Raw genomic sequence first — 23757 nt, 5'->3', positions numbered from 1 at the left:
AAAATGTAAATGTAGTAATAATCTTTAAATACTAAATAATGTCCACAAAATAACCCTAAAAAGTCTACCGTTAGTAGGGCGTGAGAGGAAAAATAAGTATATTTTCACGGTCAAAAGACATGACACCACAGAGACACCATACTGCAGCATTTGAATCTTTTATTTTTCATTTAAATTTTTTTTTCACACACTCCATCAGAGAACACTGAAATGTTACAGAGAGATGTGTCCGATTCTACATGGGAAGAAAAAGAAAAAGAAAACAACAAAAGGAACAGCCTTTTTAGAACAACAGACGCTGGCCGGCACACACACACCGCCACAGACACGAACATACTGCCACAGAGAAAATATAGCACGTTGTTGCCAGAAAAGACAAGGGACCTTTTGCGAAAAAGCTCTAATGCAAATTAAAAATGCATTTTTTTTCTTTATACAAATAATGACCAAAGAAAAGTAAAATAAAGATTTTAAAATAAAAAATAAAAAATAATAATAATAATTGGGCACCTTCTAAGATTAGGCTAAGAGTAGGTGCTGAGGTAGACGAAAACTAGAACAATTCAAAATCATAATAATAATAATAATAATAATAAAAAAAAAACACTATTTTTTTTCTTTAATACAGAGCAAACTCGACTGGCACTTGTGCTATCACCACAATGAGAAAAATAACATGTCACAGACGAGCCCAAGATAGACACAGAGAGAGAGAGAAGACAATAGAAAGAGAGAAAAAGGGAGATCGAGAGAGAGAGAAAAGCTTTGTTACATAAAAAGCTTATAGTTAAGCTTGGTCCGACAGGTCAGTTGGTCCTCAGTGCTAAATATAAAAAAATACTATGTCTCGGTGCTTTTTGTCACTCCAAACAGTTTTAGTCTAGACCTCCGATGGCACATGCACAGCGACACTGTATGAAATGGTTACATGTTCTAAGAAACACCACACCAAAACACAGAGAGCCCACTCCCCCAGGGATGCCACAATCCGGTTCTGACTTTTCTCAAATGTCCCGCTCGAATTTTTTCTTTCATATAAACAAAAGTACTTTCAATGTCGCAGAACAATTATAACCAAGAGCTCGAGGGGACAACCCTTGATCCAACCTTCCAAAAATGGAGGTGTCTTAAATTTTTTTTGATGAAGAACAAGCTAACGTTCTTCACATCAGCAAACCTGTTGCCGACAAGTAAAAAAAATAATGAAGGAAATTCGCAGGAGAAAAAAAAAACGACTTGACTTGATTCCTCAATGAATCGGTACGAGACAGGCTTCAGCGCAAATTTAAAAAATAAAAACAACTAAAAAAAAACAATGCGATTGCCTGGGAATGTATTTCGTCTGCAAGTCTTTCGAGTGCTGCTATATACGGTCTTGTATTTTCAATACATGTTCTTCCTATCCTTGGGATCTTTTTTTATGTCACTTTTCAAACGCACTTTTGCGTTCGGACGCCAATCGCGACACATGGGCCACGAGAATCGAATCTAACCGAACGTGAATCGCAGGAATCCGTTGCCTGTGTTCAATAGCATTAAGAGGGTACAGTAGACTTATTTTGCAGTCCTGGAGAAAAAAAATATTATGATCATTTAAAAAAAAATATGACACCCTGCTTTAAATCAGAATCCAAAAGTCAGCTTGCGTTCATCTCAGAACATCGTGACATCCCCGGAGAACCACACACACACTGTTTGACGTTCTCCTGTAAAGTACAGAGAAACTAAGCAGATATAGATGGAACATTTTTGTCGAACAATTTCCATTTTTAGGCACAAAGAGTACAGAAACACACCCGCGGAACACTGAGGGAAGAACTATATCGATGCCAAATGTAATATAGAGATATTTTTTCCAACATACGAAAAAAAAAGTGGCATAGAGCGTTGTTTTTTTTTCATTTTGTATCTGATCTGGTTAGTGCATTTTTTTTCACTAATACACACACACGTATGTAATGTGTGTATGTATGGCACACACACATACACCCACATATACACGCATACATACATACAGATACACACTCTTGTACACAATCACCCGCGCGCAAAAAAATAAAACATTCAGAGAACAATGCTAGGAGTATTTGAGTGCTCAGGTCTTGGGAAGTGACTGCGGTTCGACACTCCCCTCGCCAGGGACCAGATGGACCGGTCCGAACCATTGCCGGGTGGATATATATTATATACGCATAGGAGGTGGAAACAATCGGGGGGGGGGGGGGCCGTTGCTAGTGCAGAACGATAAGGCTGTAGGCTGTTGGGGTTTACTTTTGCCCGCCACGTCTAGCCTTTTCATCCGTTAGACCCATGGAACGTACGCAAGCTGAACAATCTGGTGAGTTCTATTTTTAGGGTTAGGGCAAGGAATGTTTTTGGACAGAGGGAAGGGCTATGGTGTTTCTGTATGTTATTTTTTGCATTACCCCCCCCCCCCCCCCCAGTCCATGCTATTTGTGTGATGTCGCCATTTTCTATATTTGTAGTAACACTTGGAATAGTTTTCCACCGCCTTTGACAGCTTCCGCCCTCCTTTGCCAAATACGCTAGCATCATACAGATGACCGTGACTGATGTCATTTGTAGTGTGCATCTTGCCACCACAAGGTGAGGCTTTATTTAGGACGAGGTAATCCTCCGCGGACCCGTTTCTGGATAGGTCAGAAGTCACAGGTAACTACGACCGTCGTTCAATTCGTAGCGCAATCAAGGCTCGTTACCGACTACTGTTACAACAGTAACATTTGAACGCTAACTGGCTAAAGTTGCTACATGCTGAAAATAAGTCATAGTTAGCCCGTTTCCGTCAGCAAAAATACGATGTGGATTGATATCGATTACCACTGTCTTGGCAAGGGTCGACATGGATACACAATGTTACTTACATCTGCAGGCAAGACTGATTGGCAAGGAAGACACGGCAAGCATTCCCAGCGGTGGGTAGAGGTATTATTTAAGTTACATGCCCAAAGGTATGAATGGTACCAACTGCCAAACATCTAACAATGGCGGCCATTGTTCCTGGCTGTATGTGTAATGGTATGCAACACTAACTACTATGTGATATGGAGTTAGCATAGCATAGCTTTACAATATAGTCGCGGATCAGCAAGTAGCTATTATGTTCCAGGGGTTAGTCACATCCTAACAGTGTCATGACTAAAACTTGGTTAACTATATAGTTGGCTCTGCAAATCCTTGTAGTTTTGGATGCAAAACATATGAAAACACAAGTGGCCAAGAGATGCTCTTTGTTTTTATTCAGCAAATGGCCACGCTTGTAAGCGAGGGACTTGCTGCCTCTGCCACGTTGTCACAGTCCACGGTCCTCGCCTCCATAACGTTATTAGTTATCCTTCCCGCGTCCATACCTCTGTACGGACACACGACTAGCATCCTTACGCGCTAACTAACTAAATCAGACGAAGCGCTAACGTCAGGGTTATATAAAGTAACGCCAGGCGATAAAGCTGTGCGTCCAAAATCTCGCAAAAGAGTTGTGATTTCGAGAGACGCAGAGAAAAGCTAGTTAATATCTCACGAGTGAAAGTGGGATACGCGACGGTCGAGGCGATGATTTTGGGCAGAGAAAGGCATGGCTAGAAGCACCACCTGCATGTGCGTTCCTGCTAAACGTCCCTGCCAGATCGTCCATGAGTGAGTGAGTGAGCGAGTGAGTGACCACATTTTTGCCATGCATAGCCCCGCGGCGACAGTCCTGCGCGCCGTGGGGGAAAGAAATACCCCCCCCCCATCTCACAGTGTTGGAGAATAACATGGCAAGACACCGACAGGACGTGCCTTTGTACGGTCCGTTTTTTAGTTTTTTTTTCAAGTACAAAAACGAAAAAACTTCGACAATCAAGTTGATTGAAAAGTCGTGAATGATGAGTACTAATTGGTCAGTTCGGCAGCTTCCTCTGCCAGCTGTGTTTTTTGTCTTATTTTATTTTTTATGTATTATTATTATTATTATTACTCTTTTTCACATACACACACGCACAAGTTTGTGGCAGATAGATTTAGTCCTTCACCTACAATGCATTGACAACCAGAAAAAGCGACACTTAGTACAATATGTTCACAAACGTCATGTCTCAACGATATCAAAGAGGAGCAAAGGCAAAAATGATTCACACCCAGAGAAGGAGAGAGAGAAAGAGAGAGAAAGAAAGAGAGATAGAGAGAAAGAGAGCGAGAGAACAAAAAAAGAAACTAGGAAAAAAAATTTAAGAAAATACAACCATTTTGTGCCCTGCTGAAACCCTCGACAAATGGAAAAAAGGACCGACACGGAATACAAAAATATCACAATTTTTATATATCAAATTGCCTCTGTTGGCTCTTATTCAGGAATACACTCATTTTGTGAGGAGAACTCGCCGACAGAGAGGATCTCTTTGTTTTTTTTAACAGTTTTTTTTAAAATCTTTTCCACTTTTTGATTACCGCTTGCAGCTCCAATTGTCCCAAATGCACACACTGTGTCACTGCAAATATGACCCGTCCTAGACCGGCTCAGATATTCAACCTGTCTTTAGATGGCTCCGAAATATGACCCATCTTAAGACGGCTCAGAAATATGACCCATCTTAAGACGGCTCAGAAATATGACCCATCTTAAGATGGCTCAGAAATCAGCAAACCCCTCTCTTTTTTTTTTCCTCCGTTTCTTTTCTTGTGTTTATTTTTTTCACATTACAAAACTACAATTCTATTCACATATTTTCAAGTTTAAATTCTCATTTTTCCAACCCCTCGTTCCAAAGTACTTGTACTTCCTCCGGTACGCACAAATCCTCTTCACTCGTCACACTTAAGGCTTTAGAATTGCTTCTCTGCTCTTTTTTTTTCTTTTTTTTACCGGTTGGGTGGGTGGGGGTGGGGTGGGGGTAGGGTGACAATAAGATACGAATAAACACTCGTTCAAATTACGTATTCTGGTATGGCTTCATATTTTACGGTACACAAATTACACGGTAATTACTGTGTGATGACACGGAAAAATAACCAGGAATCACCTGGTATTGTCTTGGTAAGATCTGGTAATAATAGTAGTTATGTCAGGATTATGAGAAAATAAATACACGGTAATTACCTTGCAATTCCCGTACCGTGATATGAAGTAATACGTGTCTTATTAGCCTCCGTGATCTCTAACCCTTTTATGTATATAGATGTTGCTTACAGAACATGAACAATCATAAATCAACTTATATTTTTTTTTTCAAAAGCATGAGATGAGGTTGCAAATGATGAAATAATGCAAAACACAAACATGCCCCCCCCCCAAAAAAAAAAAAACAACAATCATAATAATGTGCTTTTGCTAAATAAAAATAAAAATAAAAGAAATAAAAAAACAACAACAACAACTTAAGAGGTAGCTTTTAGAATAAAATGACCAAACCCACCAGCTCTTCAACAAGCAGGGTTAAAAAATACCAAGTTTGGTAACAATAATGCACAAACAAAATACACAACGATAAAAAAAAAGGGAAAAAGAACAACACACTTTTCACCGTGGCACTGACACTTTCTGCGTACACATTGCTTCGTCACATCTCCCTCGCACAACATCATCCCTCGGACGCACACGCGTACACAAGCACACTCGGGGGACAGAAAACTAAACAAAAAATACAAATGAAACAAAAAGGGAAAAAAAAACACACACGCACACACACGCAAGCACATGAGGTCACGAAAACGAGGTAATTCAAGTACAATGTGCTGAGATCAAAACTCAAGACAATTATAATAACAGGAGCGACGAGGAAAACACAAGAGCGCAGGGACTAAACCGCATAATAAAGACTTGATTTATTTATTATATCATCTTACTGGTCGCCCCTCCCCCCCTCCCCCCTCCCCTCCCTGGGCTGGGTGGGGCCACGTCTCATCCAATCAGTGTAGTTCCCCCTTCCTTCCTTCCTCCGATCACCATTCAGATATGCGATTACCCTTGTAAACCCTGTGACTCGCAGTGATGCTCGTAAACGGCTTTTTTTCGAGAGAACTTAACGCTAGCATACCGGCAGGCGGCAGTTATGTGTTTTTTACGGCCGATTTCCGGAACTGTTACCGAAACGCGTATGAAAACACAGGGCCCCCCTCAACCTTTCACATTCATGGTTTTCGACGCCATATAGTCCGCGACCCGTTCCACAACGTCTTTTTGACGAAGCGATACGAAGCACAGTTAAGGCATTACAAGCACGTCAGACGCTCCCCCTCCGAAAGCAGCCTTTTTCTTTTATTTTTCATCTTTTTTTTCCTTTTCATTTTGTTCTTCATCACAATGAAGGCGAATGGACAGATCATGAGACTCACTGTGAGGGGAAAAAAATTAAAAAGAAGAAGTTAATGCTTTATTATGTTTGAGTCCAATGTAGGTCCTCTTTAGTGTGTGAAGTGACAGATATGTTTTGTGGTTAAATGTACATCAATAACAACCGGTCCGGACATCTATTGCTGAGAATGGGAAAAAACGGATACGCTTTGATAATGCGGTATAGTAGAGACTTATGGTTTATCTGATAATGTGGTATAGTAGAGAGTTATGGTTTTTCTGATAATGTGGCATAGTAGAGACTTATGGTTTATCTGATAATGCGGTATAGTAGAGACTTATGGTTTATCTGATAATGCGGTATAGTAGAGACTTATGGTTTATCTGATAATGTGGTATAGTAGAGAGTTATGGTTTTTCTGATAATGCGGTATAGTAGAGAGTTATGGTTTATCTGATAATGTGGTATAGTAGACTTATGGTTTATGTGACAACATGGTATAGTAGAGACTTACGGTTTATGTGATAACATGGTATACTGTAGTAGAGACACGGTTTATGTGATAACGTGGTATACTGTAGTAGAGACTTACGGTTTATGTGATAACGTGGTATACTGTAGTAGAGACACGGTTTATGTGATAACAGAGTGGCCCGTTCTTGTTTTTTTTTTTTCTCTTTGTTTTTAGTTTTTTCCCTCCTTTTTTCAAACGAGCCACCCCCCTCTGAAAAATATATATCTTGATAGAAACATCCAACAGAGAGACTATTGTCGTTATATGTGTTTCACCTGTGCAATGAAAGCCGCGATAAAACTATAAGGACACAGAGCGAAAACGGTAACATGAGAAAGTCCACGTTATAGTGTCACACGCTCGGTTTCCTCTCCCGGCCCTCATCTGGCAGTAATAATACGGGGACCGACGGAGCTTTCGAGATGGAGGCGGCTTTCCAACACTGGAGAAACGTCTTCCTCTTCCTCTTCCTCTTTCCTCAGCCCCTTTTCGAGCGGCCGCATGACGTGGGTGTGCTAGCTCCCCCTCCAGGTAAACCGGGACTACTGCATATAATACACGATGCCACTTCTGCCTGTGATTCTCAGGGGGCTATGTGACGGCCGTGGCCCCACACCACCCCCCACGGCGCTCTCGGTGATCTGCGTGGTCAGGTGACCCAGTGTCTGGGGGGACACGGCGGAGAGAGAAGCGGGGGTCTGCTGGTGTATAGCGTCGATAAGGAGGCGTCGGGAACAGTTGTTGGATAAAGGTTGTAATAAAGTAGTGTAGTGCGGTGGTCAGGGTTATAGTTCGCTTTGTGATAAAAGTACCAGAGTTGTGACACAGAGGGGAGGAGCTTCCTGTGACAGACACATCCAGATGTTTGGGGGCGGGTCAACACTTGGGCCAGAGTGGACTTTGTTTTGAAGAAGAGGCTGAATTTCAGCGGTTAAGTGGGTTGATGATGCTTCTTTTAGACGTCGTCCCACTGTCACAGACTCTAGTTAGAAGTCAGTGCAGACTAAAAATCGTCCACCCCACAACTGCTGGTTCTTTTTGTTTAACACTTTTTTTCTTTTTTTTTTTTAACAATTCCTAAAGCAGTTCTCCTGATAATCGAGCATGTTTCCGTTACTCGACATGGGGGCGTTTAAAGTTCTTAGTCTGGCTTCTATCTCGTAAAAACCAAGCCGACAATGGCGACGACCCTTCGAGGAACCCCGTGATCGGTTTCCTGTCGGGAGTGGGATTTCAGTTTTTGTTTTTCTCCGTCGACTCCCGCAGCACCGCCCGTCTCTGTGCCACCAACGTGAGGCAGCTTTATCACAAAGATCATTCTGTTTTCTTAAGCTGAACTGCCCCCAAAAGTGGTCAGGCAGAGCAGACCCACGAGAGACAGTGGTTCTGGATGGCCAGGGAGGGTGTGCAGGTTCAGATAGCCCCCCGTGAGAATCACTACATCGAATCAGAGTACCAGCTCGAGGTGGCATCACTTCCACCGTCCGTCCGTCCGTCCGACAAGAACAGGATCTGGAATGACGACAGGAATCTCACAGGATGAGCTGGTAGATCCGACAAAAGGAATCTCTCTCTCTCTCTCTCTCTCCGTGTCTCGTTTTACAGTCTGTCCCCCGCCCATCACCATCACCCAAGTGATGCCTTGCATGAATAAAAAAAAAGCAAAACAAAAAAACTAAAACAAAACTCTGCCCGTGCGTTTCAAGTCTCCGTGACATTCGTCGGTTACTCAGCTTTTCTCGGCCCCCAGGCCCGTCTCGTCTTCCAGTTATCACCCCACCCCCCCTACCCCCCACCCACCCATCCGTCTCCTCCGGCTGCACCAAGCCGCCTCTCCTCCTCCTCCTCCTTCCCCCTCACCTCCATCACCTCCGGCGGGACGCTCCCCCCTCCCCCCCCCCCCCCCCCTACCCCCTCAGACGTAGCAGAGGTACAGGTAGGTCTTCTCGATGCGCCAGTCGGGGGCACGTCTTCGGGCTTGTGCCCCTTCATGTGCTTCTGCATGGCGGACAGGCTGGCGCAGTACTCCAGGCAGATGGTGCACTGGTAGGGAGAGGCGCCGTTGTGGGTGCGCAGGTGCTTGATCATGGCCGAGTAGTCCCTGGAGCGCTGGTGACACAGCTTGCACTCGAATGGCTTCTCACCTAGAGCGGGGGGGGGGGGGGGGGGGGGGGGGGGGGGGGGAGGAGGGAGGGAGGGAGGGAGGGAGGGAGGGAGGAGGAGGGAGGGGTGGTGGATGGGGGATGGGCGATGGAGGGATAGGGGATGGATGAGAGGAGAGTGGGAGGAGGAGGGATGGATGGACGGAGGGTAGGAGGAGGGAGGGATGGATGGGTGGAGGGATAGGGGACGGATGAGAGGAGGATAGGAAAGGGATGGAGGGAAGGAAGGAGGGGGAGAGAAGAAGAAGTGCGTTAGCCGGGGCGAGGGGGCTCTGTGTCCTTCTGTTCTGATGCACCCGCTTCCTGGATTGATAGTCAGCTCACAGGTCAAAGGTCAATATTTAGAAACATGATCACAAACCTCCCCACCTCAGTATGGAACTCTTTGTTTTCCCTTTCCACCTGTGTGTTTCATGCTAATAAATTGTTTTCCTTTATATATGTATGTATATATATATATATATATATATATATATATATATATATATATATATATATATATATAATATATATATATATATATTATATTTGTATATGTACTGTTTGAACCTGTAATCTCGATGGCATTGCAAATTACCGGTAGGGTAAAACCCCATTCTCCACCTCGAGAATCAATAACGTTTCAATCAATCAATTAATCAATATTTAGTTGTTTAGGTGTGGTATGAGCCGTTACCAGGGAATAATACAATTTGACACGGCGACAATTAAAGTTAAACAGCTTTATAGTCACATCCAATAATAATCAGCAGACCTCCACAGGCCAATGCCAAGTCGATCGGGCCGAGCCCCTGTCTGTACGAGCTGACTGAAGCTCATTGAAATGTACTCCATCATATGAAATCTACTCCTCCGTACTGCAACGTACTGTACACACATACAATGTGATTTCAGTTGTCTTCTTCAGTCATATTATATTTGCACGTGACGTACCACACTAAAAACAGATGTATGTGTCCTTCAGTTATTGGTGTAAAGTGGTGGAATTCTCTCCATAGCGAGCTTAAGGGATGTAATAGTGTTTGTCGATTCAAAAAGAATTATAAAAAAATATATATTTATTCAGTGTGAAAGTCAAATGTGATCTGAATAGTGAGATATTTTTTTCTTTTATTTTTTTTCTTTATCGTTATTATTATAATTTTTTCTTGTTTAAACTGTGGATTGTTTGTTTCTTTGAATATGGTATGAATTATTATTTTGTGTAAATTAGGTTGTACGCCGACCATCAAGTAATACTTGATTTGTTTAGGAATAAGGGGGCAGGTTAAGAATAAGAATTAATCTTCTTCCTGCTCCTTTTGACCATGGTATGGTATTTATGATTTTGTATGAAAAACTATGATTGTATTGTTTCCATGTGGCAAATAAAACTCTGAATCTGAATTATACACAACAAGAGCTTGACCCCATTGACTTTGCATCGGTTTGTGGCTAACTATCCAGAGCTACAGTAGTACGAGGAACAGCATGGATCGTGCTGAGAATTGTACCAATCAACAACATAATTTAGTAGTAGCAAATAGAGCCAGGGTTAAAAAATAAATGAGAACCATGCCTTTAAAGTCGCAGTACTGTATGTAACTTATATATATTTTATATTCACCATTGGTGTAAGCAACTTTTTGAAATAATAACATCCCAGGGAAATCCTGTTTCCTTGACAGAGAGAAGCAAATGACACCAGGACGCAGGTTAATTGTATCACAAAAAGATTAATTCTTAATGAATCATTATTAATTCCCATTGTTGGCACCACAGACTGTGTTGTCTTATCTTAGATCATGTTCTTAAGCACAGAGAAGCAGAAATGTCCTAATGTTTTTCAAACGATGCATCGGTCAAACAACCCGACCTGCCAGATGGTCCTGTTACATAGAACCATCTGGGAAGTCGACCTTTGAACCCATGTGGAATAGAGTCGGCGTTTAAAAAAAACAAAAGCAACTTGGCAGAGTATCTTTGCCCGTAGTCCCCAGTAGTTCCTCAAAGGACGCCGATTGGTCCAAAACGCTGTGCCTCCGGCACAAGCACAAAACTTGAAGCCTGACAGGAAGGGATTCTCGCGTGATCTTGCGCAGCCAGCTGCCGTTCAAGGTTATTGGTCAAATGGTTGGCTCAGGATTCAAGACATCAGACATTATCTGTTCCACATCTATCTGTTTCCATTCTATGACCAAAACATCTGGGTACCCTGCAACTCCTGTCCAACCCAGGCGTACTCCATCACTAGGCATTTATGAGAACACCCAAACCATTAGTACAAAAGGACGATTTAACTTCTTAAACATCACCCGGCCCGACAGCGGGCCGTCACGCACGTTACGGCACTTTGCCCTCATCTGCCGGCTTCGGTCTGCGTTTTTGCCGATCAACCAACATATTATTGTTGGAAAGGTAAAATGACCGCCGTTTGATTGACACCCTCATCGACCTATCACATGCTTCCAATCTCGGGTTACAAGACCAAACAACCAAGAGCGTCAGTTTTGGACAAGTGACCACGTCCGTTGTTTGTTTTGAGAATCTCCCACTCACCCGTCGAAATGAATTACGGCGGTCGGCCATTTTGCCAAATTATTACCGATACAAACATTACAAAAACATGTGTAAAACACACATTTTCCATGGGATTGTTATCAACTTTGGACCTGTACTAGATAAGACTTCAGCCTATGGAACCATTTGTTTATCTTTTTACTGACCGCTACTACGGAATGTACAACCCGTCAAGTTCAAGTTTCAAGTTTGTTTATTATTTGTCATAATAAAATACAGAACACTTTATGATGAAATGCTCGTCTCTGTATGAGCCCCTGAGAGCGTCGTGCCGTCACGCGTTCCTACATCACACCCGTATCAACCTCTGAAACCACGGTCCATTTTACACCACGAATCTAGCAATCTGTGATAACGCGAACGATGCCATTTGGACAATAGAATCATATCGTCGTGGGCATAAATCAAACCAACCGCAACGTCGTCGATGGACCGTCGCCTCGGGGTGGTGGCGGCCGACCGCTCCGGCGTCCAGGTACCGGCGCCGCCCGCGCATGCTAAACCTTCTCCGTGACGAGACCGACGAAGGGAAGGGATAATCCACACCCGGCGTTCGAACCCGACAGACGCAAATTAAACATGTTAATGATGACCTTTACCAATGGCATTTGAAACAAGCTGTCGGATGTGATCTGGCCCCATGCTCGCTGTCACCTTTCAGCCTGGGGAACCGTGGGTGTGTGTGTGTGTGTGTGTGTGTGTGTGTGTGTGTGTGTGCGTGCGTGTGTGTGCGTTTGCAGAATGGCTGATTTTATACGCCTCCGCTTCTTCCAGCTTTATAAGCAGAGAGGTCTCTCCCTCCCTCTCTCTCCCTCCCTCTCTCTCTCTCTCCCTCTCTCTCTCTCTCTCCCTCTCCCCCTCTCCGGTTACTCGATACGCCGACGATACTAGACGTCATGTTTACACTACTCCTGTCGCAATCGCTTGTAAGTCGCTCCGGATGAAAGCGTCCGCGCTGATGTAACGTCCTTGTCCACACCTTGACCCGGATGATATGTTAGGGTCACGGCGGGGGGGTCATCCACACAGCCTACACAAATATAGCGGGGGGCGTCTCATCACTACAGGGCCCCCATGGTACCGGCGTCAACGCTCTGCAACAAAGCCCCGGCTAGCAACAGTGTCTACACTAACCACACTGTAAACAGGGTCGCCTCGAATAACCGGCCAATAATGAATTGCAAATGGGCCCCGGGTATTGATTTGTCATTGGCAGCCCGGGATGGAGGGTGTGTGTGTTGTGTGTGTTGTGTGTGTGTGTGGGGGGAGGGGCGGGGTGCCACGTCGATGATTCATCAAGCAGCTCCCTTTTGTGCTTGGTGGCCTTTGACTGTGAGCTTGTCACTTGCTCTTGTTATCTGCTAGTGCTCTCCAGCTTACCGCCAAGCCCCCCCGCCCCCCCCCCACACACACACATACACACTGCCCACAGCCCCCCACAAAAGGGGACGGGGTGGGGGGGGGGGGGGAGCCAATTATTTGACAGGCTGCCTTGATAGTGTGGCTTAACAGCTGGCTTATTGAATGGGAGATGGGAGGGTGAGAGAGAGAGAAAGAGAGAGAACAAGAGAGACTGAGAAAGAAAGCGAGAGCGAGAGAGAGGGAGAGCGAGCGAGAGAGCGAGAGAGAGAAAGAGAGAGCGAGAGAGAGAAAGAGAGAGAGAGAGAGAGAGCGAGCGAAAGAGAGAGAGAGAGAAAGAGAGAGAGAGCGAGAGAGAGCGAGATAGAGAGAGAGAGAGAGAGCGAGAGAGAGCGAGAGCGAGATAGAGAGCGAGAGAGAGAGAGAGAGAGAGAGAGAGAGAGAGAGAGACAGAGAGAGAGAGAGAGAGAGAGAGAGAGAGAGAGAGAGAGAGAGAGAGAGAGAGAGAGAGAGAGACAGTTAAAGCCTTGGCTAAACACCACCCCAGTGGGCAGGCTGCCCGCTCTCCTTGCCCCCCAGTGTGCCCGGGACACACAGCGCCAGCTACTGTAATATAACAACCACTAAATCCCCGCAAAACAGGACTTCTCTCCCGAGTGTAACAAGTGCATGCGGCTGCCTGTCGGTGTGTCAACACATCTTTATGGATCTGTGAGGCACTAGGCAGAGGATCAATATGCTCCTTCACAGTCATTCATTTCTAGTATAACAGTGGCAGGTCTGCAGGTTTACCTTGGAAAAATATTAATACCGTGGGCAGTCGGGGACTTGTTACTTGCTTACAGTAGACATTGTACAGACATTTTAAAAGGCTCTGTGAGTGGCCTTGTTGCTATTTGTTCCTCTGTGCATGCTGCTGCACGCTGCAGTGTGTTTCTAACTTCTAACCCTAAACTTAATTTCTTACTTGTGTGCACGCGGTAGTGGGTTTATAACATTTAATTTTTTTTACATTTAGTCATTTAGCTGACGCTTTTATCCAAAGCGACTTACAAGTTCTGTGTAATATTTACCTGTGTGCATGCGGTAGTGGGTATCTAAGTTGTGTCATTTCTTGTGGGTTTCTAACGTGTGTCATTTCTTACCTGTGTGCACGCGGCAGTGGGTCTCTAACGTGTGTCATTTCTTACCTGTGTGCACGCGGTAGTGGGTCTCTAACGCGTGTCATTTCTTACCTGTGTGCACGCGGCAGTGGGTTTCTAACGTGTGTCATTTCTTACCCGTGTGCACGCGGCAGTGGGTCTCTAACGTGTGTCATTTCTTACCTGTGTGCACGCGGTAGTGGGTCTCTAACGTGTGTCATTTCTTACCTGTGTGCACGCGGCAGTGGGTCTCTAACGTGTGTCGTTTCTTACCCGTGTGCACGCGGTAGTGGGTTTCTAACGTGTGTCGTTTCTTACCTGTGTGCACGCGGTAGTGGGTCTCTAACGTGTGTCATTTCTTACCTGTGTGCACGCGGCAGTGGGTCTCTAACGTATGTAATTTCTTACCCGTGTGCACGCGGCAGTGGGTCTCTAACGTGTGTCATTTCTTACCCGTGTGCACGCGGTAGTGGGTTTCTAACGCGTGTCATTTCTTACCTGTGTGCACGCGGCAGTGGGTTTCTAACGTGTGTCATTTCTTACCTGTGTGCACGCGGCAGTGGGTCTCTAACGTGTGTCATTTCTTACCTGTGTGCACGCGGTAGTGGGTCTCTAACGTGTGTCATTTCTTACCTGTGTGTACGCGGCAGTGGGTCTCTAACGTGTGTCGTTTCTTACCCGTGTGCACGCGGCAGTGGGTCTCTAACGTGTGTCATTTCTTACCTGTGTGCACGCGGTAGTGGGTCTCTAACGTGTGTCATTTCTTACCCGTGTGCACGCGGTAGTGGGTCTCTAACGTGTGTCATTTCTTACCCGTGTGCACGCGGTAGTGGGTTTCTAACGTGTGTAATTTCTTACCTGTGTGCACGCGGTAGTGGGTTTCTAACGTGTGTCGTTTCTTACCTGTGTGCACGCGGCAGTGGGTTTCTAACGTGTGTCATTTCTTACCCGTGTGCACGCGGCAGTGGGTCTCTAACGTGTGTCATTTCTTACCTGTGTGCATGCGGTAGGGGGTTTCTAACGTGTGTCATTTCTTACCTGTGTGCACGCGATAGTGGGTCTCTAACGTGTGTCATTTCCAGGGGTGTAAAGTACTTGAGTAATTATACTTTGTTACAATACTTAAGTACTGTTTTGGGAGATTTGTACTTTACTCGAGTATTATTAGGTTCGTATACTTTGTACTTTTGCTCAATTACATTTCAGAGAAAAAAAACATACTTTTTACTCCTTACATTTAAAATGCAGACCTACAAAGTATGCAGGTCCAACTATTTTAATTAGTATGTTTGTTTCTCTGGCCAAACTAACGTTATTAATCCTGCGGCCGAGCTTTATTTAAAAACAGCCAATCAAATCCCCATCAGAGGAAAATGAACCCGCCCACACCCATGCCGATTGGTCCTTGTGCAAGACTAGAAAGCGGGGATCTTTGATTAAACACCTGCTATCAGAAGAATAGACGGTCGGAAAAAAGGTTTTTACTTTAACTTTTTAGTACTCAAGTACATTTAAAAGTAGAAACTTTATTACATTATCCTCAAGTGTGTTTTTAGCCAGATACTCTGACTTTTACTTGAGTAAGATTTTGAGACGGTACCCATACTTTCACTTAAGTATAATTTCTGGGTACTTTTTACACCCCTGTGGGTCTCTAACGTGTGTCGTTTCTTACCTGTGTGCACGCGATAGTGGGTCTCTAACTGGTGCTTCAAGCTGAACTTCTTCCCGCAGCCGTTACATTCGTAGGGCTTCTCGCCCGTGTGGATGCGCTTGTGTCCCTTCAGCGTGCTCTCGTCGCGGAAGCAGCTCCCGCAGAACTCGCACTCGTACGGGTGATCCCCTGCTGCTGGCGAGAGAGAGGGAGACACAGAGGACCAGGTTAGACCTCAACTGCAGGAAGGAGAGGCGGCTCGGGTGATGTGGGAAAAAAACATCACGGCATACAGTACACATGACAAAGGGAAAACGAAAAAAGAAAAACATATATATATATATATATATATATATATATATATATATATATATATATATATATATATTAGGGATGCTCGATATTGGCTTTTTTACCGATACCGATATACCGATATTGTCCAACTCTTAATTTCTGATACCGATATCAACGGATATCACATTTTAACACCGATATCGGCCGATAATATCGGTAGGCCGATAATATCGGACATCTCTAATATATATATGTATATAAAAAGAAAATAAATAAATGTGTATACGTTTTGTACATAAAACTATGAAACGTTTGTAACCTTTGCTAAATGATAATGAATTATGTTTATTTTTTTGTATTTTTTTGTTTGTTTTTTGTGTAAATAGTGTAATGTAAAAAGGGTAGGCAATTATAAGCCTCGTAGTTCTACTACTATGCTTTGTAAAAAAAAGAAAAGGACCGAAATAAAATTTTAAAATTATAATTTAATCATTCATACATTAGACCGGCACATTGGGGTACTTTTGGGGGGTAAACGCACACACACGGTTCCTAATTGACCGCCGTAGTATTTGGCCCGTATAATACGTCGCTTACCCACCCTGATACACTCACAGCAATGCCATGATGATGGTTTTGTTTTACGGTTATGGTTATGGTTAAGATAGAGAGTTAGGGTTATGGTTAGTTTAAGGCAACAGTGTGGTTAGTGTCTCGGCCGTCCCAGACAGCCTCTCTCCAGCAGGGGAACTCAAACGTTTTCTGAAAACGTTAAAAGTAAAAAAAATTGTAATATGTAACACAATGTACTTACAGATGCAGCAGCTCTTAGGACTCTGAGCTCTGCTCTGCTCTGCTACTGCAGTAATCATGCACCGTTAACCTGGCAGTGCTGTTAACGAGGTGCTAACGACGCTGCGCCCTTGCAGTAGAGGTGCGGTTTTTAAGAGCTGGATCTGTATTTGTAATACGTACACATTGTACATTTTAATAAAAACACGTGGCTAGTACATAACGTACACAATATAGCACCCTCGTTTACATATTTTAAGCGAGATCAGGCTGGAAAACACGACATTTAAAAAATGTCCTCAGTTCAGAGTTCAGAGTTCTGTACAGGACGCTGGCTGGACATGCTCTCTCCCCAAGTCAAACCCCGCCAGGCGACACAGGTTCCTGGGGGGGTCGCCCCACCGCCCGGGGGGGCCAGTGGTAATGGATATTCACATGTCAATAATCAGGGATATTATGATTGGCAGGGGGGTGTGGGGGGGGCTCTCCGACATCCAACGACTAATTACATTCCTGTGTCTGACGGGCAGCCCCCGTTTACCCCCCCCCCCCCCGCTTCCCCCTGAACCCCCCCCCCCCCCCCCCACCACCCCCCTACCCACGTTACAGCTGCGCCACACTGTCGGCCGTGTAATGTTCTCCATATTTAATGCATTTCACTCCTGTGCACGGAAGGTTTAAGTCACCGCCAATGACCTACGCCTTTCATTACCAGCCTGTCCAAGTGGCAGCGTGCCTGGGAATAAATTGCATTTCTTGTTATGTATCGCTGTCACTGCCTTCCCCCCCCCCCCCCCCCCCTACCCTCCCCCAATAAGACACAATGTAATTCCATTCTGCACGTTTTAGTGTTTCTTTTTATCTATCTATCTATCTATCTATCTATCTATCTATCTACCTACCTACCTGCCTGCCTGCCTGCCTGCCTGCCTGCCTGCCTGCCTGCCTGTCTGTCTGTCTGCCTGTTTGTTTGTTTGTTTGCCTGCCTGCCTGCCTGCCTGTCTGTCTGTCTGCCTGTTTGTTTGCCTGCCTGCCTGTCTGTCTGTATGTCTGTCTGTCTGCCTGTTTGTTTGTTTGCCTGTCTGTCTGTCTGTCTGTCTGTCTGTCTGTCTGTCTTAAAATGGAGAGTGGGTAGGAGAGTGGGAGCCTTTAAATGCATGTCACATTTGCCGGGGGTATGTTATTGTGGGTTTCTGTAGAAGGGCTTTTAATGCCTAGTGATGTTTGAAGTGCTTCCATTAGAGGCACTGTCACAGCCGCGGCGTCCTGCTCCCGTTCTGACTCGGTCTCCCCCTCCCCCTCCCCCCCTCTAGTCTCTCCTCTCGTGTTTCCACCTGGGTCCTCATGAGTCTCCCTCGCGCACTGGATGCATCAGCCCCGTCTGTCGTCAACCAGTCATCAGCCCCATCTGTCGTCTATCAGTCATCACCCCCGGCTGTCGTCAACCAGTCATCACCCCGTCTGTCTTCTATCAGTCATCACCCCGTCTGTCGTCAACCAGTCATCAGCCCCATCTGTCTTCTATCAGTCATCACCCCGTCTGTCGTCAACCAGTCATCAGCCCCATCTGTCGTCTATCAGTCATCACCCCCGGCTGTCGTCAACCAGTCATCACCCCGGCTGTCGTCTATCAGTCATCAGCCCCATCTGTCGTCTATCAGTCATCACCCCGTCTGTCTTCTATCAGTCATCACCCCCGGCTGTCTTCTATCAGTCATCACCCCGTCTGTCTTCTATCAGTCATCACCCCGGCTGTCGTCTATCAGTCATCAGCCCCATCTGTCGTCTATCAGTCATCACCCCGTCTGTCTTCTATCAGTCATCACCCCCGGCTGTCTTCTATCAGTCATCACCCCCGTCTGTCTTCTATCAGTCATCACCCCCCGTCTGTCTTCTATCAGTCATCACCCCGTCTGTCGTCTATCAGTCATCAGCCCCGTCTGTCGTCTATCAGTCATCACCCCGTCTGTCTTCTATCAGTCATCACCCCGTCTGTCGTCTATCAGTCATCAGCCCCGTCTGTCTTCTATCAGTCATCACCCCCGGCTGTCTTCTATCAGTCATCACCCCGTCTGTCTTCTATCAGTCATCACCCCGTCTGTCTTCTATCAGTCATCACCCCGTCTGTCGTCTATCAGTCATCACCCCCTGTCTGTCTTCTATCAGTCATCACCCCGTCTGTCGTCTATCAGTCATCAGCCCCGGCTGTCGTCTATCAGTCATCAGCCCCGGCTGTCGTCTATCAGTCATCACCCCCGTCTGTCTTCTATCAGTCATCACCCCGTCTGTCTTCTATCAGTCATCACCCCGTCTGTCGTCTATCAGTCATCACCCCGTCTGTCGTCTATCAGTCATCACCCCGTCTGTCTTCTATCAGTCATCACCCCGTCTGTCGTCTATCAGTCATCACCCCCGTCTGTCGTCTATCAGTCATCACCCCCCGTCTGTCGTCTATCAGTCATCAGCCCCGGCTGTCGTCTATCAGTCATCACCCCCCGTCTGTCGTCTATCAGTCATCACCCCGTCTGTCTTCTATCAGTCATCACCCCGTCTGTCTTCTATCAGTCATCACCCCGTCTGTCTTCTATCAGTCATCACACCCGTCTGTCTTCTATCAGTCATCACCCCCTGTCTGTCTTCTATCAGTCATCACACCCCGTCTGTCTTCTATCAGTCATCACCCCCTGTCTGTCTTCTATCAGTCATCACCCCGTCTGTCTTCTATCAGTCATCACCCCCGTCTGTCGTCTATCAGTCATCACCCCGTCTGTCTTCTATCAGTCATCACCCCCTGTCTGTCGTCTATCAGTCATCACCCCCGTCTGTCGTCTATCAGTCATCACCCCCTGTCTGTCTTCTATCAGTCATCACCCCCCGTCTGTCGTCTATCAGTCATCACCCCCTGTCTGTCGTCTATCAGTCATCACCCCCGTCTGTCGTCTATCAGTCATCACCCCCTGTCTGTCTTCTATCAGTCATCACCCCCGTCTGTCGTCTATCAGTCATCACCCCCGTCTGTCGTCTATCAGTCATCACCCCCGTCTGTCGTCTATCAGTCATCACCCCCGGCTGTCTTCTATCAGTCATCACCCCGTCTGTCTTCTATCAGTCATCACCCCGTCTGTCTTCTATCAGTCATCACCCCGTCTGTCTTCTATCAGTCATCACCCCGTCTGTCTTCTATCAGTCATCACCCCCGGCTGTCTTCTATCAGTCATCACCCCTGTCTGTCGTCTATCAGTCATCACCCCGTCTGTCTTCTATCAGTCATCACCCCGTCTGTCTTCTATCAGTCATCACCCCCGTCTGTCGTCTATCAGTCATCACCCCCGGCTGTCTTCTATCAGTCATCACCCCCGTCTGTCTTCTATCAGTCATCACCCCGTCTGTCTTCTATCAGTCATCACCCCGTCTGTCTTCTATCAGTCATCACCCCCTGTCTGTCGTCTATCAGTCATCACCCCCTGTCTGTCGTCTATCAGTCATCACCCCCGTCTGTCGTCTATCAGTCATCACCCCGTCTGTCTTCTATCAGTCATCACCCCGTCTGTCTTCTATCAGTCATCACCCCCTGTCTGTCGTCTATCAGTCATCACCCCGTCTGTCGTCTATCAGTCATCAGCCCCGTCTGTCTTCTATCAGTCATCACCCCGTCTGTCTCCTATCAGTCATCACCCCCCGGCTGTCGTCTATCAGTCATCACCCCGTCTGTCTTCTATCAGTCATCACCCCGTCTGTCTTCTATCAGTCATCACCCCCTGTCTGTCTTCTATCAGTCATCACCCCCTGTCTGTCTTCTATCAGTCATCACCCCGTCTGTCTTCTATCAGTCATCACCCCGTCTGTCTCCTATCAGTCATCACCCCGTCTGTCGTCTATCAGTCATCACCCCGTCTGTCTTCTATCAGTCATCACCCCGTCTGTCTTCTATCAGTCATCACCCCGTCTGTCTCCTATCAGTCATCACCCCGTCTGTCTTCTATCAGTCATCACCCCGTCTGTCTTCTATCAGTCATCACCCCCGTCTGTCTTCTATCAGTCATCACCCCCTGTCTGTCGTCTATCAGTCATCACCCCGTCTGTCGTCTATCAGTCATCACCCCGTCTGTCTCCTATCAGTCATCACCCCGTCTGTCTCCTATCAGTCATCACACCCCGTCTGTCTTCTATCAGTCATCACCCCGTCTGTCTTCTATCAGTCATCACCCCGTCTGTCGTCTATCAGTCATCACCCCGTCTGTCTTCTATCAGTCATCACCCCGTCTGTCTCCTATCAGTCATCACCCCCGTCTGTCTTCTATCAGTCATCACCCCCCGTCTGTCTTCTATCAGTCATCACCCCCGGCTGTCTTCTATCAGTCATCACCCCGTCTGTCTTCTATCAGTCATCACCCCGTCTGTCTTCTATCAGTCATCACCCCCTGTCTGTCGTCTATCAGTCATCACCCCGTCTGTCGTCTATCAGTCATCAGCCCCGGCTGTCTTCTATCAGTCATCACCCCCCGGCTGTCGTCTATCAGTCATCACCCCGTCTGTCTTCTATCAGTCATCACCCCGTCTGTCTTCTATCAGTCATCACCCCGTCTGTCTTCTATCAGTCATCACCCTGTCTGTCTTCTATCAGTCATCACCCCGTCTGTCTTCTATCAGTCATCACCCCCTGTCTGTCTCCTATCAGTCATCACCCCGTCTGTCGTCTATCAGTCATCACCCCGTCTGTCGTCTATCAGTCATCACCCCGTCTGTCTCCTATCAGTCATCACCCCCTGTCTGTCTTCTATCAGTCATCACCCCCCGTATGTCTTCTATCAGTCATCACCCCGTCTGTCTTCTATCAGTCATCACCCCGTCTGTCTCCTATCAGTCATCACCCCGTCTGTCTTCTATCAGTCATCACCCCCTGTCTGTCTTCTATCAGTCATCACCCCCCGTCTGTCTTCTATCAGTCATCACCCCGTCTGTCTTCTATCAGTCATCACCCCGTCTGTCTTCTATCAGTCATCACCCCCTGTCTGTCGTCTATCAGTCATCACCCCGTCTGTCTTCTATCAGTCATCACCCCCTGTCTGTCTTCTATCAGTCATCACCCCCCGTCTGTCTTCTATCAGTCATCACCCCGTCTGTCTCCTATCAGTCATCACCCCGTCTGTCTTCTATCAGTCATCACCCCCTGTCTGTCTTCTATCAGTCATCACCCCGTCTGTCTTCTATCAGTCATCACCCCGTCTGTCGTCTATCAGTCATCACCCCGTCTGTCTTCTATCAGTCATCACCCCGTCTGTCTCCTATCAGTCATCACCCCGTCTGTCTTCTATCAGTCATCACCCCGTCTGTCTCCTATCAGTCATCACCCCGTCTGTCTTCTATCAGTCATCACCCCCTGTCTGTCTTCTATCAGTCATCACCCCCTGTCTGTCGTCTATCAGTCATCACCCCGTCTGTCTTCTATCAGTCATCACCCCGTCTGTCTTCTATCAGTCATCACCCCGTCTGTCTTCTATCAGTCATCACCCCCTGTCTGTCTTCTATCAGTCATCACCCCCCGTCTGTCGTCTATCAGTCATCACCCCCCGTCTGTCTTCTATCAGTCATCACCCCGTCTGTCTTCTATCAGTCATCACCCCGTCTGTCTTCTATCAGTCATCACCCCCTGTCTGTCGTCAACCAGTCATCACCCCGTCTGTCGTCTATCAGTCATCACCCCGTCTGTCTTCTATCAGTCATCACCCCGTCTGTCTCCTATCAGTCATCACCCCGTCTGTCTTCTATCAGTCATCACCCCGTCTGTCTTCTATCAGTCATCACCCCGTCTGTCTTCTATCAGTCATCACCCCGTCTGTCTTCTATCAGTCATCACCCCGTCTGTCTTCTATCAGTCATCACCCCGTCTGTCGTCTATCAGTCATCACCCCGTCTGTCTTCTATCAGTCATCACCCCGTCTGTCTTCTATCAGTCATCACCCCGTCTGTCTTCTATCAGTCATCACCCCGTCTGTCGTCTATCAGTCATCACCCCGTCTGTCTTCTATCAGTCATCACCCCCTGTCTGTCGTCTATCAGTCATCACCCCCGGCTGTCTTCTATCAGTCATCACCCCCCGTCTGTCTTCTATCAGTCATCACCCCGTCTGTCTTCTATCAGTCATCACCCCCTGTCTGTCGTCTATCAGTCATCACCCCGTCTGTCGTCTATCAGTCATCAGCCCCGGCTGTCTTCTATCAGTCATCACCCCCCGGCTGTCGTCTATCAGTCATCACCCCCGTCTGTCGTCTATCAGTCATCACCCCCGTCTGTCGTCTATCAGTCATCAGCCCCGGCTGTCTTCTATCAGTCATCACCCCGTCTGTCTTCTATCAGTCATCACCCCCGGCTGTCGTCTATCAGTCATCACCCCGTCTGTCTTCTATCAGTCATCACCCCGTCTGTCTTCTATCAGTCATCACCCCCGTCTGTCTTCTATCAGTCATCACCCCCTGTCTGTCTTCTATCAGTCATCACCCCCGTCTGTCGTCTATCAGTCATCACCCCGTCTGTCTTCTATCAGTCATCACCCCGTCTGTCTTCTATCAGTCATCACCCCGTCTGTCTTCTATCAGTCATCACCCCCGTCTGTCTTCTATCAGTCATCACCCCCGTCTGTCTTCTATCAGTCATCACCCCCGTCTGTCTTCTATCAGTCATCACCCCCGTCTGTCTTCTATCAGTCATCACCCCCGTCTGTCTTCTATCAGTCATCACCCCCGTCTGTCTTCTATCAGTCATCACCCCGTCTGTCTTCTATCAGTCATCACCCCGTCTGTCTTCTATCAGTCATCACCCCCGTCTGTCTTCTATCAGTCATCACACCCCGTCTGTCTTCTATCAGTCATCACCCCCGTCTGTCTTCTATCAGTCATCACCCCGTCTGTCTTCTATCAGTCATCACCCCGTCTGTCGTCTATCAGTCATCACCCCGTCTGTCTTCTATCAGTCATCACCCCCGGCTGTC

At 46.6% G+C, this 23757-nt stretch overlaps 1 pseudogene across 1 annotated transcript in view; it reads right to left on the bottom strand.

The window, feature by feature from the left end:
* Positions 1-8722: 8722 nt before the first annotated feature.
* The window catches only part of LOC311233647, a 72308-nt pseudogene continuing 57273 nt past the window's right edge, over positions 8723-23757 (bottom strand). The window contains exons 3-4 of the transcript XR_014621075.1: positions 15705-15878; positions 8723-8951 (exon numbers count right to left, since the gene is read on the bottom strand). The product of XR_014621075.1 is annotated as an uncharacterized misc_RNA (transcript). The remainder of the gene's footprint in view (positions 8952-15704; positions 15879-23757) is intronic.

This window comes from Notolepis coatsorum, assembly GCF_963971535.1.
Source record: "Notolepis coatsorum genome assembly, chromosome: 8".
NCBI classification, from domain to species: domain Eukaryota; kingdom Metazoa; phylum Chordata; class Actinopteri; order Aulopiformes; family Paralepididae; genus Notolepis; species Notolepis coatsorum.
Note: the sequence above shows the minus strand (reverse complement) of the source record. Positions and strands in the feature narration are given on the sequence as shown.